The sequence below is a fragment of the Protopterus annectens genome, chromosome 7.part0, assembly GCF_019279795.1.
Source record: "Protopterus annectens isolate FY-2018-M chromosome 7.part0, PAN1.0, whole genome shotgun sequence".
In the NCBI taxonomy this organism is placed as follows: Eukaryota; Metazoa; Chordata; order Ceratodontiformes; family Protopteridae; genus Protopterus; species Protopterus annectens.
Genome location: NC_056739.1, coordinates 1,642,769,322 through 1,642,794,398, shown reverse-complemented (window position 1 = coordinate 1,642,794,398; position 25,077 = coordinate 1,642,769,322).

Sequence of the window (25,077 nt, the reverse complement as noted above, 5' to 3'; positions counted from 1 at the left end):
ATAGATTATATCAGTCTAATAAAGAATAGACTTAAGACTGCCTATGTAAGCACCAATCTGGAAGTATCGAAACTCCAAACTTAGACTGTTTAATATATTTATTATGAAGCTACTGTCTTAGGCATATTTTACCTTGAGACCAAGTTGCTTCCAGCATGAAAAACAGCTCTGTCAAAATTATTATCTTTAAATCATGTAAATAAACATACGCCTTGCAAACAGCAACTAGTTGCTGTTTTAAAGACATATATTTATTTAGATTTATTTAGGATTACATTGAAAACCTTAAAACTGCATCTGTCGACCGGCATATGGTCGAATGGCAGTTTTCAAGTCAGCAGAATGTCAAACCAAAATGTATTGACTACACTACAGTAAACAGGTAATGAAGTTCAAGTATTTGGGGTCAACATTGTGCAGAGAGATTACGGTTCAGTGAGGAACAGGGAATTAGCCCATTTCCTCACTGTAGTGCAATCTCGGAGTTGGTATATTTAATGTGCAGGGGGCATGGGTTCAAAATAGTAGAATTAACGTACCATTGACTGTAGAGTGTAACGGTACATTAATGTGCATAACAGGAGGTGACTTATGTCACCTCCTGCTATGTCAAATACTTCGAACTACAGATGCCGATGTATTCATTTTCTCCTTGGTTGTTGTTTCAAAATTCTGAATTCAGCATTTTGGGTCGACATTCTGAATGGTTTACCGAAGTGGACTCTGAATTTCAATAGTAAACCATTTATTTATATGTCTTTGATAACCACTAATGTCCGACTGGGTAAAGTCCATTTTCAGTGGAAACCCAGGGAGAAAAGCTCAAGATGTTCATAGCAAAACAATTTTTAGAAATGTACATCACATAGTTCTTAAGATACCTAGATACAAACAGGCAATTGTTCTTTACAAAGATAAAAAAAGGTATTTCTTCTGTGGTGACATTATATGTGATATTAAATTCCAAGTATAAAACATTTGGCATTGAGCAGGATTCCATAAAGTTCACAGAAGCTATATGTGGACAGCGCAGCACACAAAAAGAAGACTTTAGTGCACCTGCTGTGGACACAATTCCAGAAGACACACTGAAGGCAGATTGAGTACTTAAGTATTCAGTGTAGGAAAATGAAGGACTCCATGCATACCAGTGTGATTTCAAAACACATTGTGTGCACACAACACAACTCAAATGCAATGAACATCTGTGATGAATCCGTGATGACTCCAAGGAATTCAAGTGAATACTGCACATTATGGCAAAATCCATAACAAAATGAAAAAAATTGCAACCTGCTGGTAATATACTGAAAAAACAGCAGTGATCCAAGCCACAAATGAGGCTGTGACTGTGTGTCCTAGAAGGCAGCCAGCTAGAGTCAGAGCAAGACTGCGACTAAGCCAGTTGCCAGACGAGGAAATAAAAGGCAGATATCATCTAGACAGACAAATAGTGGAAGCTGTCTGTACATTGTGTGCCCCACCAATGTCTCTGCAGACCCTACAAGTAAACCACATCCCCATTGAAGACAAAGAGTGTCTCAGCCTGTATCTGCTTACATCTGGTACATTCTAGAGACACATGGGGATGTTGTAGGAGTATCACTGACAACTGCCAGTCATATCCTGACAAAATTCCTTGCAGGAATGTGAAGCAAGGCGGATGAAAACATATGCTTCCTATCCATGCCCATGGAGTGGAGAACTGTAATGCACCAGTTCTGTACTAGCAAACTTCCCCATGTACTGTGTGCAATAGATTGTACACACATACCTATCAAGACACCAGTACATCTAGAAGCAGACTGATATATAAACAGAAGGGGATGGCCATCCATCAGTTGTCAAGTTTGTGTGTGCAGCTGATGGCAGCATAACAAACATGATGGCAACACACTAAGAAAGTGTCCATGATGCTGCCATTTGGAGGTAAAGTAGACTCAAAGCTGCATTCCAGTAAGGTGAAATACTGAGGAACTGCCACTGGGTAAGTACAGGAACACAGCTACGAAGCTAGTTATGGATAACTGTCTCAATAATATCCAGTCTAATGAAAAGTGTTTCTATTCTCACAACAAGTGACTGTGGTTATACACTTGAGTCGTGGCTAATGACCCCATCCTGTGAACCATCAAACCTTGTACAGGATGTCCAAAATAGAGCACACAAAACAGCCAGCCTTCTGAACTGAAAGCTACATTCAGCTGTCAGACACATCCGGTGGTGCACTGCATACACACCTGCGAAGGCAGCACAGATGATAATGGTGTGTGCCATGCTCCACAATATGCTAAGCTGAAAATATGGAGGTTTTCCAGCTATAGATGTGGGTGAACTACCCAAAGAACCACAGATGTCTGAAGAGTTCATACCACAATTATCAGAGGAGGAGCAGAAGGACATAGGCGACAAACATCACAGGCATAGGAAACGTAGGGTGCGACCACAAGGGCAGGCCCAGCCAACATGATAGCATTTGACCCAAACATTTGAGGGATAAAAACCACATGTACATGAGTACACAGATTGAACAGTGACTTCCAGGTGTTGCCCCATGACATAACACAGAATGCATCTAATGGCAAGTAACCACTGGATGTACACACTAAGCATCACACATAACATAAACCTGACATATTCCAACATGAACATATGCGACTGTGGAAAAAAAAAAGCATCACATCAGCTCAGGCACAACTGACACAGGCATGCATATACACTCAGTTTGTTTTATCACTTTATGGTAATCAGTAAGAGACACACATCAGTGTTATACCTACCTATCAGTACAATATTATAGCCTAAAAAAGAGACTGTACCCATGACATAATGGAGACATTTTTATTTCAGAAAAAACATATTACAGTACAGTGGTACTGAAATACTATGAGGCAGCTATGTATACTACACTGTTGGGCACACTCAAATGCAGTCTTGGTTAACCTTGCTGGTGTCTCACACCACGGTCCACCCTGTCATGACCACATGCAAACACAACTCTTGGTTGATCCACAGAGGAGATGGATGGTGGTACAACACCACGTCAAGATGAAGGAGTATGACTGCAGGTTGAAGGCTTTGTGACTGGTGGGACCTCAGAAAATGGGTGAGCAGTTGACATCTGTGCAGGGTGGACCATAGACAGGGATTCCTGTTGCCTAATGGTGGTCCTGTGGATAGGTGGCCTGCCTCTCTCAGGTTGCAGTCTGCTGTGCAGAGTCATGGAATGCAAAATCCTGCTTGTATCATGACACTGTGCAGTACCATAGAGCCCAGGATATCCATTGACCATGCCACAGCTAGCAGACTCTCATTCTTAGTGGTCAGTAACATACTCCCACCATGTCTGCACTCAAGTCTTTCATGCATGACACACATTTGGTATGCCACATGATCTGTGGTACAGGTAAGTACATTAATGTCTGAATGGTGCTGTTGCTGTGACAGTTCATTTGCCTGCAGCAGGAGGTGGACACCGTCTGACTCCTGGCCATGTACATCTGCTTGCTTACATCTATGGCAATGCCCTGTGTCTGGTTGTTGTGTGGATCTTCCAGTAGCAGTATTCCCAACTGTGGTGTGTTGATCAATGGCCTCACCCTGATCAACATCCACTGTGCCATCATCCTCTGAATGTGTTGAAAGTGGACCTCCACATCTGAAGAAATGTCCAGTGCAACATCAGTGTCAACCTCATGAATGGACTCTCCTAAAAACTCAAGGTCCTCTGTGCCAGGGCCATACTACCATGCTAAGATATTTCATGAACAACATTATTATCACTGAATGGGCTGCTGGATGATGAAGACAGTTGAGAAACAAGATAAAAGACACTGGTCAGGACAAAATGTACCTACAGCACATGATGAATATCAAAGACACTTGGCATATATATTTCACGGCAATGTTACAAATGCTAATTACTTAACTTGCAGTGTACTATATTTATGTTTCACAGAATGTACATACCATAACTATATAATTAAAATGACCAACACATATAATATATGTGATGCATAAAAATAAAAATAAAAACACACCTGGCAAACACTCATGGGATGATGTCATGGTTCCACTGGGGTGAACAGTGTAGGGAAAGAAAAAACATGACAGATCACATCATTCACACCATTAATCAAGTAAACACAATTAAAACAGACAGAATGTGTGACATATACATACTACTTGTATGTGGCCTTGAGGACTCCTGCTGTGTAGAGGTTGTTGGTGGCACTATGTATCCTGCAGTGGGAAAGTAAAGAGAAAGGCAGCATAGTCATGTATTTAGCATAACAAATACTGACACCATCACATATACAACACAATAATATGAGCTGCAAATACTAATGTGATAGATTCTGCAACTGTACACTAGAAGGGCCCGTACTAACAAATATTGACAAAAATGTCAGACATCACATGTGCTATACATTGTTGAAAGCTCTGACAATGTTCCTGTAACATACCTGGTCTGTCTGCACTTGATAATGCATGGCTTGCCCCTCCACTGGATGTACCTGTAGTGTTCAGTGTTAGTGAAACAATAATATAACAGTAAACAGCAGTGCGATTAAATGAGGTGGGGGCACTAACAAGGAAATGAGCACAGCAACAATATAGAGACACTCATCTGCTGCTCCCTGGTGTAGGCCCAGAGTAGATAGATCTGTGAATAATAATGCAATAAACATTATAGATGTTGTTTGCACTGCTCTGTCTGTAAGTCAGATGTACCAATACATGTAATTATACTTATGTTCATCATCCTCACCCTGTGTGGAAGTGTGTTCATGGCTCAACTTTGCTGCTGTAAATCAAACATAGCAATATATGAATATGCATGTTGAAGCAATATACAGTGATTGTCACAATATTCATGGAATACCAGCTTCAGTCCCACCACCAGGGATTCATTGCTCCCCTTTTGCTGTACACCAAAAAAAATTGCGATGTCATGGGGGGGGGTTCATTGGTGGTCCACAACTAGTGGCATCCCTTGATCTCTCATAATGTGTCACTCTGTTAGGTGCACAAAGGATCCTGCTTAAGCAACATCATTTGCAGGTCTCACAGCATCAGTTACATCGGTTGTGGCCTCAAACTGCACTGGTCATGTTGGTGAAGTCTGTGCAGATTTCATTTCTCCAAACAGTATCTTTTGGATGACCTGAGAGTCTCCTTCCATGTTGGAGGAGAGCATCAATTATGATGTCAATTTCCTGGGAGGGAAGATGTCACCCCTAGAATAGTTGCAATCTGGAAAACATTGATATGCTCATGATAATATTCATGGTTGAGCAAATTTATGCATTTGATTCTGTGAACAGCATAAGCCAACACTATACATTCCTATGCAATGCAAAGATCTGATAACACTGCCTGTGATAAATGCACGTAAAAAGTATCAACAATGCTTTCATACAACATATGTAAAATTAACTTAACTTGTAACATCAGTACAGTTTGTGACTAAGATTAGAACCCCTATGTATATACATTTTATATATATATATATATATATATATATATATATATATATATATATATATATATATATATATATATATATATATATCTGTTGAAAGGAGGTCCAACCATAACAGCATCATGCCATCAAAGTCTGCTTGCATTTCACATTAAAATACTACATCAATTAACAATTAAACAAATTATCGAATGTGTTGGAATAACTCTGGATATGTAGGCAGTGCAGATAATAGTAAACTGAGACAATAGTGATAACACCTTTGTTAAGGGTCATCATTGAAGAAATATCCATAACAGCAACAGCACATGTTTTAACACTGTTTTAAGAAACATGATTTAAGAAATATCAATAAGATCAACATCACATACTAAATATGGATACTGTTGTAATTAGTAGGTTTCTGTAGTTAGACCACAAAGTACAATGAATTATCTGGAGGAATTGCAGATGATCCATAAAGCCTCCTCTATATTTTATCATTTTCATTGGAAGTCTCTCTACAAAATTACATATGGTACTGAACTAAAGTATTTAGAAGAACTGCACCTGTATGCACAAATTTCCAGGCAATATGACAATGGGAACTTTTAACTAATTTTGTTAAACTTCAAATTTTGGGCAAATATGACTTTAAACATATATCTTTTGCAATGATTATCTTTAACAGATTTAATAATTACCACTACAGAACTTCCATCAGTTGGTAATGTACCTCTTACTCAGACTTACAGAATCAAAGTGCACCTTGTGTGCACCATTTTAAGTACCATGTGCACCATACATAATTAATGAAGTTAATTAAAATTCAAGTTTTTGGAATCCCATTCATGCACATCCGCATAAATTGCTGTTATGTGACAAAACACCCAGGTGTGCCATGTAAATACCCAACAGGTATTGATAAATGGTAGCATACATGGGACAGTGTCATTATCTACAACAGGGGACACAGTCAAGACTGCAGCACCCCCATTCCCCATAAAGTGCACCACAGTATCAGCAATCCATCTACACAGTGTGAGATTAGAACCCACATCCTTCTGCAACAAAGGCAAGCATGATACCTTATGTGTTAATAACACTAAAAATTAATCCAATTACTTGGTGTGAGACTAACTAGATTAATTATCTTAGGACATGACATCAGCTTCACTTTCAAATATTGAGTCGGATACATTTACTGATCAGACCATTGCTAACTGCAAGCTGAGTGGTACCGCCGTGAGCATTTCTGTGTTTTTTGTGTTTTTCAGATTTCTACTACTTGAGGATCAGGATGGCTACTTTGAGGAGACTGAGACGTGTTCATGCACCCAACTGGACCAATGAGGAGATAACCCAAATGTTGACAATGTACTCCAGATTGAAGCAGTGGATGAGAGCCAGATCCAGGAATTTCACTATGATTGATGTGTAGAACTGGATCATGAGGGAGCATTGACAGAGGATGGGAATCTACCACAATGGAGTGCAGGTTCGCCGGTGCTATGATGATCTGCATCAGGGGAAGGCAGTGGAGCTTTGAAGGAGGGTCAACGAGATGTGGTGGTAGCCCTCAGATGTCTACAGTAAGTAACAATAATCTATGTATACCATAGCATTCCTACTGATTTTACAAATGTTTCTTTGAACCCTATATATCATAGATATGTTTTTGTAACCATGTTTTAGCTACTGTGAGAATTAGCTTGTGGGGATAATTCAGTGGACTTTGTGCATACTGCACTCTTAACTACGTGTTTGACACCTGTGTTATTATTTTAGTTAATAACTCAATAATATCCATAACTCTGTCCTTTGTAGATGTACATATGTTTTACATCTAAGTACATAATTTTACATAGCCTCTGTCTCATGAATCAAATTAGCCTACATTACCTAGGCTGTGGATGACTGCCCATTTCATTGTTTTCCATTATAGTCCCACTGTATCAACTGTTGAACTGTTACAATTTGGAAGAAACACTTTTATAACTTACTCAGCATTTTTCATAAACAAGTACATAGACACATTTATTTAATTTAAGCATTAATACCTGTATCATTGCATAAATGTAGGCTTTTAGTTATCTGTTGATGGCTGTTATGTCTTCACTGTGAGAGGTGTGCAAATTGTAAGCATTTTCCATATTCTGCAGTTTATTTCAGGATTTCTAATAAACACCTGCAGTACATGTTTTCTACAATGAGATCCTAGTTGACTGTTAGCTTGGCCTGTAAAGCAACTGGCCAGCATGTCTTGATTTCAGTATGTTGTGGGTTCCCAACCACAAAGGGGAACCTATTACCTTGGTTAACTTCACCCATGTAATTGTTTTAAAAATCATTTATTTAATTATTGTTTGTTGACCAGGAAAGTCCAACTAGGACAGAGCATATTTTCAGCAGACACTCAGGGAAAAAACACTCCAGATGCATGAATTTGGCAGGAAACCCACAGAGGACATTCAGAATCCACACAGAAAGCACCCAGCCAAAAATTGAACCAGAGAACCTCTTGCTGTGAGGTGACAATGTTAACCACTGCACCACTGTACCGCCCATATTGCAATACTTTATATTATGGTTTATGTTGTGCATGGTAATGATTGACTGATTTAGGTGCAGATACAGTAAAGCCTTCATGGGCCACTAAAACCATGTACATGCTGTGGCTCAGCTGCCCAAACACAGTAAACATTGTGGCATGCTAATTACAGAATAAGCAGCTGAACTGTATGCTAATCAACCAATCCAAGATGGAAGAGCTATTCAACAAGCTATAAAGCAACCATGTAGACTTAGTGCTGGTTTCCCTGCAAATTCCAAAACCTACTGGAATACAACAATGGAAACTAGCCTACAAGAAAAGAATGTCAAGGGCTCCCATTGCTCTTATTCATATGTATGTGCAGCAGACCCATGTCTCTGCTGCTGCTGCTAATAGACCACAGCCAAGAAGGAGAATGGTTTTGGGACCCCATTTAACTTTTCATATTCTGCACATGGTGGAAATTATAGAGCGCTACAGGGTGGCTAGAGATACACTACAGGAAATCTGCAACCTCTGTCAACCTCAACTGAGGCCAAGGGCAAACCGAGGAGCACCAGTAACAGTGGAAACTAAGGTATGTGAAGCACTTATAATTTTTGCTACAGGAGCCTTCCAGAGACCAACAGGGGACATGTTTCGGATGTCACAGGCATCAGCATCTAGGATCCTCTATCAGTTCCTGAATGCTATACTGCAACATGCCAGTGAGTACATATATCTTCACTGTATAGCTGAGGACAAAGACAGAGCTAAGCAGGAGTTCTACCCTGTAGCACACTACCCTAAAGTCCTGGGTGCCATAGATTGTGCACATGTAAAAATCAAAGCACCACCTGGAGAACATGGAAGAATGTACATAGGTAAAAATGGCTACCGCTCTATTAACTGCCAGATCATGTGTAACACTAAGGGAATAATCCTGAATGTCTGTGCTGGCAACCCATGAGATGCTTACTAGGGAGAATATCCCACAAGGTCATTTACTGGGGGATGCAAGTTATGCACTGGGAACCATGCCTGATGACACCCATCAGAAATACATCCACTCCAACTTAAGAACACCATAATGAGGCACACGCTCAAACAAGAAATATCATAGACCATGTGTTTAGGCTGCTGTAGTCGAGGTTCAGGTGCCTAGATACATCTAGGGAAGTCCTGTACTACAATCCCCATACATGTGCTGAAATTTTCAATGTCCGTCCCATGCTACATAACATTATTCTGAGAAAACAACTTCAACAGGAACTGCAAAGGGAAGGGCCACACATCCCACCATCACTGGCAAGGTCACCATAGCTTCACGCAGGTGAGGAGTCAGAGGAGGAACCAGCAGCTGCTGTGGGTGTAGGCAGATGTAGATGTGCACAATATGGCCTCACACTGGTCAAGAGGCAATGGACAACACACACACTCATCACCAAAGAGGCTAAAATCTTCATCCTATGCACATACATACATCACAGTAATAATGATGCCAGGCAACACTCACATCCTTTACTTTTCCATGTAATGGCTGTGTACTGCTAGCAACAGACAGAGACAGCCATGAACTAAAACTCTTGCAACTGTTGGATTAACAAAGTAAGTGCTAAACCTGGAATAGAAAGTAAATGTCCATGAATACAAATGAATGGCATATACTTGCATACTGTTACTTGGTAATGTAAGTATAAGGTGGCTGAGTTTTACAGCAATTACATCATAATGTGACAGCACTGACTTATGTGAATACATGGTTCAATACCAGGTAATAGGCCTTACATCTAAAACGTACATATTTTCAATGAATGTCCACATTTTGGCCTCATATGTTTGTAATGGAAAATCACTAAAGAGTGAATTTAGAAAATAGTGACACACATTTCAGTTTTAGGCTTCATATCCCTCAGAACAAGCATACAAATAGTAATGCAAAATCTGTTATTTTATCAACTAAGTTTGTTAAGACCACAATTTTTAAAAACTCTCCTCATTGTTGGGCCTTTGTCACACTTTTATTTATGGCTTAGTCCAGCTTTGTTGGTCTAACAGTTTGGGAGGGATGTACACATTACAAAAACCTGTAAGAAAACAGTACAATTTGCAAAACAGCACACACACACAAAAACAGGCATACTAAGCACTAAGTCAGCTATGCACCATGAGCATCAGATGAAAGACTTATGTATCCCTGAATCCAAAAGACAGAAAATAAGGATATGGCATAGTTATCATCATTTACACAGGAGGTTTTTTGTGTGTGTGTGTGTTGGGGGTAGTAGGAGACCAAGGCTGACACAAAGGGTGGTGAGTGCATGTGAGTAAGTAAGAGAAACAAGCAGACATTTGGATAAAGTATCAAATGGCCATTGAGACAGAATGAACTTTAAGCCTCATGAATGACCTATTTAACTGTTATCTGTGTGTATCTATATGGGCACTCCAGGTGAAATTGGTGTGTGAGTGGCTGCAAGAACACAGCCAAGCACTGTGCTAGCTCTATGTCCTGGTATGTCGGACAGGTGTGATCTGTGCATGGTAAAGGTGACAGTTCATCGTCATTATCCATGTCCCTGAGAACTGGCTCCCTCCAGAAGTTGCACCGGCATGTCCTTGCCCACAGTCAGATGCACTGCTTCTACCTGAATGTGACTGATGTCTGCTGGATGAGCTCTTCTAACAAGTATGCCCATGACCATGATGTCATGGCCTGCCACATCTGGGTGTGGACACCTCAATCACTGACAGAACAGTGTTAGTAGTGCTACTACAGTAGCATGATCTGGCATGGCCACATTGGCTAACATCAGATGATGTGGCTGACCTACTTCCACGTGGATGCCATCCCTGTCCCAGCATATGTTCCATCACAGACACTGCCCTTTCCAATGTATCATTAATCTGATCCATTGACTAAACAACATGATAGAGGCAGTCACACATGTCAGCCTTGCCACATCTACAACCCTAAGTATTTCCTCTGAGGCCCTATTGGAAAGTGCCTGCACCTCCATGATGGCCCTAAACTTATATCGAGTGACACGGAAAGACATACCTGGATCAGGTGGAGGATGGACAGCAGGCCTCCAATGAGCAACCTGAATACCCTTCCTGCATTACACCTCACCCGCACTTTGGCTACAGCCAGAGTCAACAGGGACTGAAGCCACAGTAACCATACTACCCTGATCAAGTGTCTCACTCTCCACCTGTCCAATATCTGAGGGCTCAGTGGAATGGATTTGAATAGGTCTACTGGCTGTATCCAATGGAATTACAGGGGATGGCTGAATGTTAACCTCAGTGTCAGATTCAAACTCTGCCCCCCCCCCCCCAATTATGCCTATGTTTGGCCAGAATTGTCATCAGAATCTGCCGATACTCTGACAACAGATGGTAAGAGTCTTACACTTCCACTGTCAGGATCACCTGTGATAATAAGCAACAAATACAGGAAAGAAATGAATAGCTACACTACTGCAGTTCAATACATGCTAACAAACTAACATTGGCACCGCTATCACAGAAGGTAGAGCAATACACACACAGTCCTAATACCCACCTCACACATATAAATAAATTAATATTTCTGTGAAACTCATCAGTACTGAAATAAAATCTTTGGCTTACCATGTACAGATGACTCTTTACTTGCTAGGGAGGATGGTCTTGTAAGACGTTAAGCAAAATATAAGGACACCATCTTAACAATAATAATAACACAAAATAAATAAAACTGGCCTTTATATGTCCAGTAACAATATATTTAACTGAAATTTGGATGACACATCCAACCCAAGCCCATGTGTAATGAACCAGAATGTGCTGTTAACTGTATGAATCTATAACTAGTTCCCTCCAAAAAAAATATTAAACCAAACTTAAGTATTGCTTTCAATATTTTACTATACAACAAATATTTAAAAATTGATATATGTAAGCCTACCTGTCAGCTTGTCCTGGGAAACACTTGTACTCCCTGAAACAACAACATCAACATCAATCACATGCTGTTGTGCACTTTCACTGAGATCCCTGGACCACTGACAGTGGACAGGAACTCTTCATTTGGTGTCAGTGATGGCTCTGTAGCAGGACCCTCCAGTAGCCAGCTGTTCATGGACCACTGCTGCTGCTGTCCTCCAGGCTGATGAAATCATGTCAGTGACCCTATTACACACCTGATCATATGTCATACTGTGTCTCCCAACAGTGTTCACATCATTCACAGTCTAGTTCCAGATTTGCATTCTTCCAGACATATCCCACATCCTCTCTCAAGCAGAAAGGCACCATATTGGCAAAATACTTGGACGATCACGTCATTTTTGTGGTCACTGAAGGGGGATTGCAGAGATTGGGATGCTTGGGTGCCATAGTCCTAGGTGACATAAAACACAAAAGAATGATATTAAACATAAATGACACATAAATAAAGTTCTACTTAGATATAACACCTATTGTCAGTTTTTCAGTATTACCCACTGGAGAAAAAAAAAATGTTCAAGTTATTCAAATATAAAAAAGGGTTATATGGTTGTAACATATCACAGTCACAAATAAACAAATGTTTGATCCAAAAAAGGAGTAACACTAGCAGAGCAACTCTCTGTAAAAACATTTCGGTTGTGACAACACAGAGATCAAAATTGTTTCCCCCACCCCAAAACAACAGGCAAATTGCATTTCTGTAACAAATAAAGGAGTAAAACATCAGTGAATTATTATAAGTGCTATCAAAAAAACTATTCCAAAAACATGTGTACACATTTACCACATAACATTCATTTTTATGCAATTGCCAGTCACCCCTGCCTGTGTCCAGCACTTCCCTAGAGGTGTCTATGGGCCATCCTAGAAGGCTAACACCCCTGTGTCATTGACAATATGGGACATTTCATTTCCCTGAAATAAAAATAGAATAATGTAAAGAGAAACAATTGTAACATTAGCACTTGTGACAAAAGTTAAATAAGGCTGTGCATGTAAGAAAATAAAATGCCCAGACAAAACTGCTTATGCCATCAGTAAACTTCTGAGAAGTACATACAGATAAAGGTAACATTTGCTAATGCATATCTATCTGCCTATCTGTCTATCTATATATCTATTTGTCTATCTATTTTTTTCTAGTGACATGAGCATATCCATTATATAAATGAAAAATGCAATCATACATTATCAAGATCAGTAGTCTTCTATGCAGACAAATCCAAAGTAATAACAATCGTCTTCAGTGTTAGTCACATAAAGAAGTTTCCTCACCTTCAAGTTCCTTTGCTACGTGGTTACCTTTTTATAGTGTAGATTCAGGCCTGTGAGGATGCGAGTGAGGTGTGAACTCATTAGCATTGCCGAATCCCAAATTCTTGGCTCCATGTAGCACATGTAAACATATTGCAGACACTTCCTCAGTTTTTGTTGCTAATGGATTGCAACTGTGAATAATTACTGGTAGAGAGAAGGAAAACACAAGAGCAATTCAGATTTTCTTACCTCAAATGGATGTGTCAGCCAGGATAGACTTACAAGGTGTAGAAGTAATTGTATCAAGGTTTTAAAATGTAAGTAAGCAACACACATTTCACAGTTTCATCCAACCTCCCCTGCATTTGTTGAAAACTGTATATTATTGCAATTTAAATTCTCACACATTTTAAGGAGAATTAAAAATGCCGTACAGACTGCATACCTCAGATTACTACTCAGATAAGAGAAGAATGAACACCAAACAAACCTGCATTTCTGTAAACAATAGATTGTATGTTCACTCATTTTACTACATCTTAAATAAATACATGTACAGACAACTCAGAAGTGTAGAAGTGCCATATGCATTGTTAATGCTTGATTTTGGACTTGCTTGTATGCATAGAGATGTTTCATTTTCTGCTGCAAAGCAGTTTCTGTGGCAAAGAAGGATAAGATATCCTTACTGTGTTTTGAGGGTTCATTGGTATGTGAGTTCAAATCCAGACCTGTGTAAAAATCTTTGATAAGTACTAACATATATTTTGCAGAGTTGTTTAATGTATTGATTTCTTTTCTTTTTTTAATGCCAGTATTTGTGGTGTGTGTACAATAAATGTCATGTAGTGTACTTCTTTGATAACCAATACATCAACTACACCTGTGACTCACCTGTGTTTGTGGCACATGTGCTAAACACATTGAACCACACAGCATATACTATCTGAAGATCATGGTTCTAGGCCCATCTCTGCCTTTCAAGGATGAAACCTAATAAACATTGCTCACAAGGCTAAAATAAGTTTAGATTTGCTTGTCTCAATTGTGCAACATTTATCATCATGCAAATCTGAACTAATGGCCCACACAAGAAGCAGACAAAGCACCTGGAGGCAAGATGCACCCATTCTCAAATTAAAAAAGGATACATTGTTGCATCTTTTACTTTCCATCATACAACATAGCTTAGCAATGTCACTCAGCATATAGCAATCTTCCAATACACTTGCAGGTCTAGAACCCATGCAAAGAGAAAGCAGATAGTAGACATTTTCATAATGGTTACATTCTATCAAGTCTGTTGGGCACTGTGCAAACATACTAAGTGGTGTTGCATGGTGGTTAACACACAGAAGTTAATAATGAATAGGAAAATATACAACTGTTATTTAACTATTCCTGTGACAGCAGTTGGAAGTGTAGGTCTGCAATACAGGTGGTCAAATTCCAAATATTTTTGCTGTTGTTCCATTTCACTTTATATTAAATATCACATAAAAATTACACATAATTATAAATAATAAGTATGTATATCAGTGGAGCTCATGTGAATTATATGTATGACTTGGGGTATACTGACTACTACGTTTCTGTAATTATAATTGTGCTATCTGGCCTTGGATGCCTTCAAACTTCAATAAGACTCATGCACACAAGAATGTATAAACCAGGACCTTTTCAGGTGACACAAATACATGGCTGACCCCTCATCAATCTGTCATGTGTATTTATATATAATTCATGAGGATGTCTGAGAAGCACTTCTTCTGTAGCAAAGATAGAAAATCACCACTGTGGAAGGAAATGTTTTGTTACTTGTGCATAGATTTGAATCCCACATTGAAAAAATCAATTTGTGTATAAAGCCAAACCAAAAATATCAGGTCATGAAATTTATGCCGCCAGTACATGTCTGCAAAGTTAAATCATATAACAGTTCCAGCAGCAAACAACCCTCAAATTAATGCCAAGTGTCATATTAATCTTCCAGTTTCAAAAACTGCTTTCCTCCATGTTTGGCACTGTTGATCTCCACTTAACATCTTGCAAATCCAGTTGACTTTGTTGTTTGGGTTTGCTTACTACCAGAAAACGTGATAACATGCATCAGCGGGAAATCATTCTTAGCTATTGCTGTTCTTCCTGGTTGGACATGTCTGGTGGTAGAAGGGAAGGTGCCCAATTTAGGGTGCAGAGGTGGGGAGTTGTGGATTCCAGAATCTTCACTGGACTCTTTGCAAAGCTCCACAGTCAAAGGCTTTTGCAAGAGAACTATACTGGCTTCCAGTACAAGTCTGAGGCTTGGAATAGTCTGGGGTTCTGTTCTCACTGCAGTCAACTAGTGTGTGTGTGTGTGTGTGTGTGTGTGTGTGTGTGTGTGTGTGTGTGTGTGTGTGTGTGTGTGTGTGTGTGTGTGTGTGTGTGTGTGTGTGTGTGTGTGTGTGTGTGTGTGTGTGTGTGTGTGCACTTGTTTGACATTAGACAGAGCATTTTACACCAGCATGTGGGTTACTGCTGTTACCATCTTCCTCTCACCAGACTATGCTGATTCTCTAACACTATAAAAGGTAGAATTATGCTCTGGCACTTGTGTTAAGTACTGTGCTCTGTAAATAATTAAGTAGTTTTAGAATGATATGCGAGCATACCTCTCAACCTGGAAACATCAAAAATCTGGACAAGGCCCATGAAAAATAGGTACAAATCTGTACACTAATTAGCATAAACTTTGCATACATAATTACAGAACCCCGCCCACTCCAATGGAATTGTGGGATACCAGCTTTTAAATGCAAACTGAAGAATAGACAACCAAAATATGGCACCAGAGTCCCCCTGCAGTCATTCCAATGTCCCATTACCAGGCTATTTCGCCCCAGTTACCATAAACCCTAATGTGCATACTGCTTTGCTTCTACAATGATTATTTGGAGTTTATATTTACATTTTATAGCACAATACAGAAACAGTAATAGACATCTGCTAAACAAAGCAATACTGTCTCACAATGAAATTAGACTGACTGCCATTTCAGCTTTAGAGAAAGACTGTCATTAGCTGAACAGAGAATGCATTTGCAGGCAAAGTAAAACAGCTGTAGAGACTCTCTGCCAGTTTCTCTCACTCACACATACCTTCAATTCTCAGCATGCAACCGGACCTGTTTCAGTTTAAGCGAATTGACTGCCCATAGCATTAGCTTCAGAATTACTGCCAAACTACCGTGTTTCAGGTTTCAGCAAGCAAGCAAAGTAAAACAGGCTTAACAGAATGAATTTTAACAGAAAACAAAGTTAGCACACAGTTTTAAAAATCACTGCATCAATACTCAGTATTGAAAATACTGCAGCACAATGTCACATAGTCCTCATGTACAAAAACTGAAACATGGTTGGATTGAAAAAAAGTTAGTGCAATATGGTTTTCTAAACAAAATATTGAAAAGTGCAGCTGGTAGAAGGCCCAAACAAGGCACATGGACAAAATGAATGGGGGGGTTCTGGAATTTAGTGTTCTTTCCACTTAAATATCACAATGATCAATGCCACTCATGTCAACCAAGGGTGCATTAGCTCATGTGTAGTTGGAACACTATAACCATTAGTTGTACAGGTCACGAACAAGTTGCACAAGTATCACAGTTACTCAGCTTCACTCACTCAAGAGGTGAAGTTCATCACATTTCAAGTCGGCATTTATCACAACTCAAAAACATTTTGGCTATTATGACACCATCCCCTGAACTACATGGTACCAAATAAGTGGACTGCTCATTTAGTGCAAAGGGTTGATATAAACGCATCCCCTTGCTATTAACACAAACTATATGTAATGTGTCCTTATTACAGACATTTCTGTAAAGAGCAATGCATTCCCTTGCTATTAACACAAACTATATGTAAATGTGTCCTTATTACAAACATTTCTGTAAATAGCAATGCATTCCCTTGCTATTAACACAAACTATATGTGATGTGTCCTTATTACAAACATTTCTGTAAATATAGGCCACCCAGACCCTAGGCACACAAAGATGCAATATGCACAGATGGGCTAATACTGCGCCAAGCTTGCATATAATCACAGAATATCAAACAGTGATCATAGTGTTGGGAGTGGGGCAACATCATCACAGACATCCACCCTGTATAACCAGGGCTTTCTCCTCATATGGCCCTATCCACACGTCCACCACTTCACACACAGGGACTTTGAGTAAAGAGAACTTTATCTCCACAATATAGCTTATTAAACTGTTTTTTCATTTAATTAGAAGTCCATGTGCACCACCAATTAAAACACAAACAAGTACATCTTGTAGCATAGCAGCATGGTAGGATCTGAAACTGCATCATTCCAAATAAATCACAGCACGGCCATATGAACAGTGAGACACAACATTTCAAACAAGATGGCACCAGCAGATGATTAAGTGCTGTGTTACAAATGCACTTCCACGTTCTTATACAATTAGTTTTGCTGTTGGGTGAGATTTTAATAGTATTACTATTTTGGCATAAACTACAATCGCAGCGCTACCACAACTACAATGTGATAAAGACTATCGCAGACTTTAACACCATGACAGTAAGTTCTACATATTTTTTTTCAATCTGCAATCACTTCCAAGATGTGCCCCAAATCCAGCATTGCACATTAACAAAACAAGATTTACAAATGACAGCTGTCAAGGATAAAGGCATAAGTTGGAATGCCGCCACATTAAAATTAAATTTAACTTGAAAGTAAAACAGCACTTAAGCACGAAACATTCCATCACTATATAAAGTACAACTTACACCTAAAAATACTGTTATTTTAACTACTTATTAAAGCTGCCGTTCAACACTTCTGAGGTGTAAAAATATCTCAGCACTCTTCAATAGCCGTTGAAGCCAGAGAAGAATACTTCTTTTTTTTTTTTTAACAAGTAGAAAACCTGGACTTAATCAGAGTGCATGCCTGAAAGTAGGTGTGAGTGAAACATGTCTGAATGAATAAGAATTTCCTGAGACTGGGGGAAGCATCCTCATCCCGCTTGAAAATGAGCCTTAATTCAAAAGTAGGAACTACATTAGAATCATAATTTATCAAGTTTTTTGCACATGCTCTCAATTTCCAAGTTTACATACAGGATACAACTCCTTACACCACAAGGCTCAGTGGAGGCAAGACACAGCACATTGCCTGCAATTCTTCTGGTAAGTTTTTCTGGGACCAAAAAACCTCTGAACAGTGCTACACACAAAACCTATTTTTTTTCTCCAAGGTTACGCATCTGAGGAGTTTTACACACACACACACACACACACACACACACACACACACACACACACACACACACACACACACACACACACACACACACACACACACACTCTTTTGTCCTTACCTGTCTGAGTAGTTTGTTCGGCTTGACGGACAAACTACAAGCCCTTCTTCTGTTCATTCATGCAATTAATCCTTCCTCCTAGTGTTGCTGCCCGGCTGCCGCCATAATTCCAGCTGTTTCAGGTGAACTGCTCAGCTTTCCTCCTCCTAGTGTTGCTGACTTGCTGCCCGGCCACAGCCATTAATCGCGGCTCGAATTCCCGCCATTTCAGCCAGCCGGAAATGATGATGTGAGCTCCTTGAGCTCAATTCCGACTGGCTGGTAGCCTGGCGGAGCTGACGTCATTGTGCACGTGATGACATCAGCTCCGAAAGCGCGAACATTTTAAAAATGCAAATAAAAATCGGAAATGAAGGGGTGCCACTCGGGAATTGTGGCACCCCTTCATTTGGACCCCAAAACTCGGTAAAAACCGAGTAATTCGGAATGGTTGGGAGGTCTGTATGCGAGTCCACAGATATGCCCAACATGTCTCCAAACATCTTGTTGTAGCATACAATGATTATGTCATCCTGTGTAATATGCACTCTGAAATTATTCAAGACAAATCTGTGCTGTGACAGTAACATTAACTACTGTGTTTACAATCCACTTTAACTACACATATTGATGTTCTAATCTGACAGCAAGCTACTTGCATGTCTATACATACAACTATCACTTATGAGACAATTTTACACAGAGATGTTACTCTACATCCATGCCTTACACTGTGCACTACTACAATGTGTTCTCCTTAGCATACAGTGATGCTATTATATTCCATATACTGCAACATGACAGTCTTACAGTCAGATATATGTGGTGTTGCTACTGTGACATTGCATGACATTCATATTCTATGCCTACACAGGTGTAATGTTCATATCAGGCCCAGTGTACTATTGTGTGCTTGGTTGCTGGTACATTATGATCATTGTGTGATCTTTGGAATAGCTCTTCATTTCACTACCACTTGAGGTACCATTCACACAGCCCCACACATTCTGCTTTGTCCTCTGGCCACATGACATTCATCCTGCAGAGGAGTGAAGGATGTCCTCATGTCAAATATACATAAACACATCATGAAGCAAAGTCCTTACATGAGCTTATGCAAGCCATCCCCAGAACACTGCATGTATGATTGCTAATTCTGTCATGGTGTGTTGCACATATCCCATATGTACAATAGCAGAATATAATGCAGTCCACCAAATATACATATATGCACAATTGTCTTACTGTCTTCCATAATAAGGCATTTTTACTTTCATTTTATAATAATGGCTAGGATTTCATGTGATGTTGGCTATCAGCCTAATAGTGTCCTATGACCCTGTGATCACTTGATGTGTCAATGTTGCTGTCATTGACATGCACTATATTAAGGTGTGGATGTACAGTATGGCTACAAGAGGATATTACAATATGTGATGATAGCTAATGTATTGATGGCTATTGCTGCTATTACATTACATGCTCCTTCTATAACAGCTGTAGTAATATGCCCCCTAAGAAATGTTAACAGAGGTTCATAGTTTCATATGAGGTTACAAGGTTAGCGGTCTTACATCCCTTACAAGCCTAGCCATGTTCATCACAAGTAGCACAAACTGTCCTTATTAGTTGGATGTAATTCACAGACTGAGTCTAGGGTCAACACCGACTACCCCTGTCCATGTGGGACATGAGTGCCACCCCCAGGGTGAATTTGCAGTCTCCCATCCATTTGTCTAGGCTGTGCTTGAATAGAGTCAGTGAGAAGATCTGCTTCATGTGATTTGGAAGTTTATTCCAGAGTAGTGGCAGTCTCTGGGAGATGTATCTGTCTCTCTGGCATGTTCTGTAAATGTCTTAGGGTAGGTTAACATCCCTAGAGTGAGTGACCCTTATGCCATTAGATTTGCAGATGTGCGGCATTTCCATCAGTACAGGATCAGAGACTGCATGTAGGCCAGGCACAAATCACATATCAGAAGCCAATAAGATAGAGAGTACAGTGATAGGGCTTTCAGTCTATCCATGTACGTCATGCATGTTTTGGAGTCCCTGGATTTTCTTGTTCAGAAAACCCTGTGGTCTCCCCAGCTGCTTTAGTTGTCTAGTGAGGTACATGCAAAATGGAGCATTGTACTCTACTAATGTTCTGCTGAGGGTTGGGTACAGTGGTGTTATAACATTTTCAGACCTGGATGCTATGCCCTTACTTATGAGGTGCACAGCATAGAAGGCTTTCCTTACCACTGTGGGAACTTGTTGGTCAAAGTTCAGATTGCTATCTACCTGTGTTCCCAGGTCACACAACACTGGGTTAGAGCTTAGAGGGGGATGTTGTCAATACTGTAATTAGTGCAGAATTACACCTTGCTAAAGGCAATAATAATGGCATTTTTTTGCATTTAGTTGTAAACTGTGTCTTTGATACCAGTCATTTGTCTGTGTCAGCCACTCCTGCAATATGTTAACATCATTGGTGGACTCAGTGATTGGACCCAGTTTGCAAACTTCAACAAACTTGTTAAACCAAAGGCCTGGACTTCCAAAAATAGATTCTAAACAGTAAAGGCACCAGCACAGATCTGTGTGCTATGCAACTGGTGGCAGGTCTACTGGTATAGGTTGAGTTACCAGCTTTGAAACTATGTGTTCTGTCTGTGAGCCAATTGGCTAGCCATCTAGTGATGTAAGTGTTAATTGCAAGCTGGGAGAGTTTCTCAATGATACTTGAGTGGAGAATTGTGTCAAAAGCATTGACCAGGTCATGATAGGGGATATGCACTGTCATACCTTCATCCAGGTCTTTAGTAACTTTCTCAAAGAAGTCTACTAGGTTTAATAAGCATGATCTTCCCTTATCAAAGCCAAATTGGTTTGGGTCTAGAGTTTTAAAGTCACCTATATCCTTGTTGATAATGTCCAAGATGAGTTTTTTTTCATGGCCTTGCAGATGAGACTGGTTAGACTTCTGAGACTATAGTTCCCAGGGTCAGTTGATGTCCCCCACTTTGTGTAAGGGGATTACTGTTGCTGTTTTCCAATCTGCTGGAACAAAGACAGTTTTCAGGCTATGATTAAAGAGGACACTAAGTGGGTCCACTAGATCTTGTTTTAGATTGCTTAGTAAGCAACGTGCGATGCAATCTGGTACCATTGAGGTCATGTTTTTAGTCTTGGAGAGCACAGGTATGACCTGATCTCTAGAGATATTGGCAGAGGACTATTGACAATTCTGCTTTGAGGTATGGCCTGTGGGTTCAGGGGTGTGAAATGTTTACCAAATCTGTCAGCTAGCAGGTTGGCAATTTCTTCCAGTCCAGCTTTTGTTTAGACTCCTAGCATTAGGCAGCAGAACCTTGAGATTACCTCCAGTGAATTTTTTATGTCAGAATTTTTCTTGCTTTGACATTGCCTAAAAAAGGCACTGTGGGGGAAGCAAGTACCTCTGCCAGTATTTGACAGCCTAGAGGACACAAGTGCAGACCATCTCTGCAAAGTAGCACAGCCTGTCAGTCATCTCATTCTAGGCTGAGAGATATTAGATCCCCCTAGATTGACACCAGAAGTTGATGTTGATCATTTCTTGTTTATATTGTGGCATCATCCAGGGTGACGGTACATTGTACATATACATTCACTGTGCAGTCTGTACTGTATCATGTTGATATGTGATTAGTGTTCCTGCTGCAACTGTCTTCATTGACATGCCCTCATCTGCTATACATTACCATGTTTCACCTATCCTCATCCCTGTGTTCATTCCTATAAGTCATCTGTATGTCTCTATTCAATAAACACACTTCCCATGACTGTTTATTTGTAATGCAGTCTGTGTACCCTTACTGATCATTTACACAATCTTTTATTCAGTATGCCTGAAACAGGTTTTTACAATACTCTGTACTGTATACACTGTCATGCAATATGTTGGAAATACATGCATTGCTGTATTAATAACCCTGGTAATTACTGTGACATTTTACGCAAGCATGCAGACCGTAGATAAACAGGTTTACATGTCTGCTGCTGTCCGTATTGTTTTACATAGTTTCCTGGCTGGCAACACTGTTGCTAGCCACAAAACCATGCTTGTTTTATGTTTAAATGCAGTGTGTGGCATGAATATGTAATTAGTGCTGCTGCTCACCTTGCAAACATATAAACTCCATAAAGGGTTCGCACTAAGCCTGCGCAGAGTTTATTGAATACCAGGCTAGTCTTTCTATGAATAAGGCCATAACATGTAATGGCCTAATAACTTCAGTTGTTGAATAACATTGTTTGAAGGGCAGTGCCTGTTTGTGTGTGAGTAGCATGTGCTAAGTGTTAGCTCAACTTGTAAGGACATAGGTCAGCATGTCTACATGCTGTGTATTCAGTTCTTTAAAGGGGGCACATATATCTTAAACTGTTATATTGATTTCATATACCCATAGTATTCAGTTAACCAAGCATAGCACACTTATTGATATTAACATATATTTTGATGTTATTGCAAATAACTGTGTTGTTTGCAGAATTCCTAATGATATCTCCAAAATCCATAACATTCCGTTAACACCTACTATTTAACAGTGGGGACAGTACATGTTGATAAATCCTGCTACATGTCTGAGAAAGTTTTAGGTTAATATTGTATACTTTTTAAAAATGCTATGAAGGTTTGCTTTTTCATGAAATACTGATAGTAATAGAAGACCAAAATCAGACTCAAATGTTGAGGTCCTATGATGGCCACACTGACTGTTGGAATGAAGACCAGGGAAGATGTTTGTTTTTAACTAGGGATGTGCAGTTTTACAAGGAATAATAGTCCTCACACATACATTTCTGTGTCCGTAATGTACAGCAACAGGTATGGTTCTGTTCACATAAGCTGGATGTTACATGACACTGTCATACTGTCTGAGGAATGGATGCTTTCCACTATTGTTAATTTTTTTGAATACACTGCTGACATGAATGTAATTTAAAAACAGTTTAGCTAGATGAGCAGTATATGTTCATAGTTTGCATTCCTAAGCCCAGATCATTCTTAGTAGTCCATCCCACATCAAGATGATTTCATACCATTAGCTCTGTTCAATATCTGGACAAAATGCTTTTCCAGTTAAACTGTGCTAGATAGGCAGGTAGGTCTCAAGGTTAGAGTATGGATACAGATTGTGCATACAGTTTTAACTCTCATGTCCTCCAATCTGTGCTCAAAGCTGTTAACACCTGAATGTTAAAATGTCAGCTGTGTATTCTGCTTATCTAATGTTCGTTATAAAAACAGCCTATAAATTATGCTGTGAAATGTAGATCATCATTATTTGCAAAATATATTTTGAATTTTTTGTTTTTTTATTTTTCAGACAATGAGGACCATAGTTGAAACAAGGCAATATGCATTGAGTGGATGCACAGGCTTGAAGATGAGTGGAGGAATGTTGAATATTTTACATATGTTATGAACTGAAATGCATATTCCACTGTTTTCAGAGCTGCAATTTTCAAATTATTATGTTTATTGCTTAGAATGCAGGAATAACCACCATGTGTCAGTAACATAAGTGAAATCAGCAAATGGTAGCTGTCATTACAACTGTGTATAAAACTTACAGTGTTGATTTATTAGGTATTTTTGGTCCATTTTGTCAGCACACATTTTTAACAATACATCCACAATCTAAATTACAGTTTTTTGTGTGTATCTGTCACACAGGTTGAAAGGTGAATGTTTCATATATAAGTGCAAGTGTTATCATTATTGTTTATGATGTATGGTTTGCCACACTTGTATGTTTGGTTGTGTTTTCTGATGCTTGATCTGTGGTGCATTACATGCCTATTCACAGAATGAATGGTAGTCTTCTGTGCCAGTTTTAGCACTGCTGTTTTCAGACTGTGTGGCGTGTACCTCAGTTCAACATTGCTATTGCATCCTCTTCACACACCATGAGTCTGTTTGTAAAAACAGTGTTATAGAATAGGTTGACTGTCATTTGAGCACGTATCTATTTTATAGCAGCAGTTCATAATCAGCTCACCCTGTAGGTCAACACTGACATTTTTTTCTGTCTCCAGCTGTTTGGCTGCTTTTTTTTTAATACACTCCTTGGTTGACTGACTCTTGAGCAGGTACCCATTTGATAGCAGCAGTTCATAATCAGCAAGCATATTCTCAAAATTTTGTTTTGCAAGCCTTCTAATTCCTGATTGTTTTGAAGATAATGCATACAGTTGTACACATGCAATACTGTTATTAACAAATATATTACATTCTGATATGTCTAAAGTTGTTTGGATTGAACATATCACATTGCTTTTAGTGATGTACTCATTACACTGTGTGTTCAGCCAAATATCATGCTGCCTATCACAGAAGGTTGTTGTATAGTTTGTCTATTGTCCAACATAATGTCCAATATCTTTCTCCTCATTTTTACAAGGGCACAGCTTTATATGCTT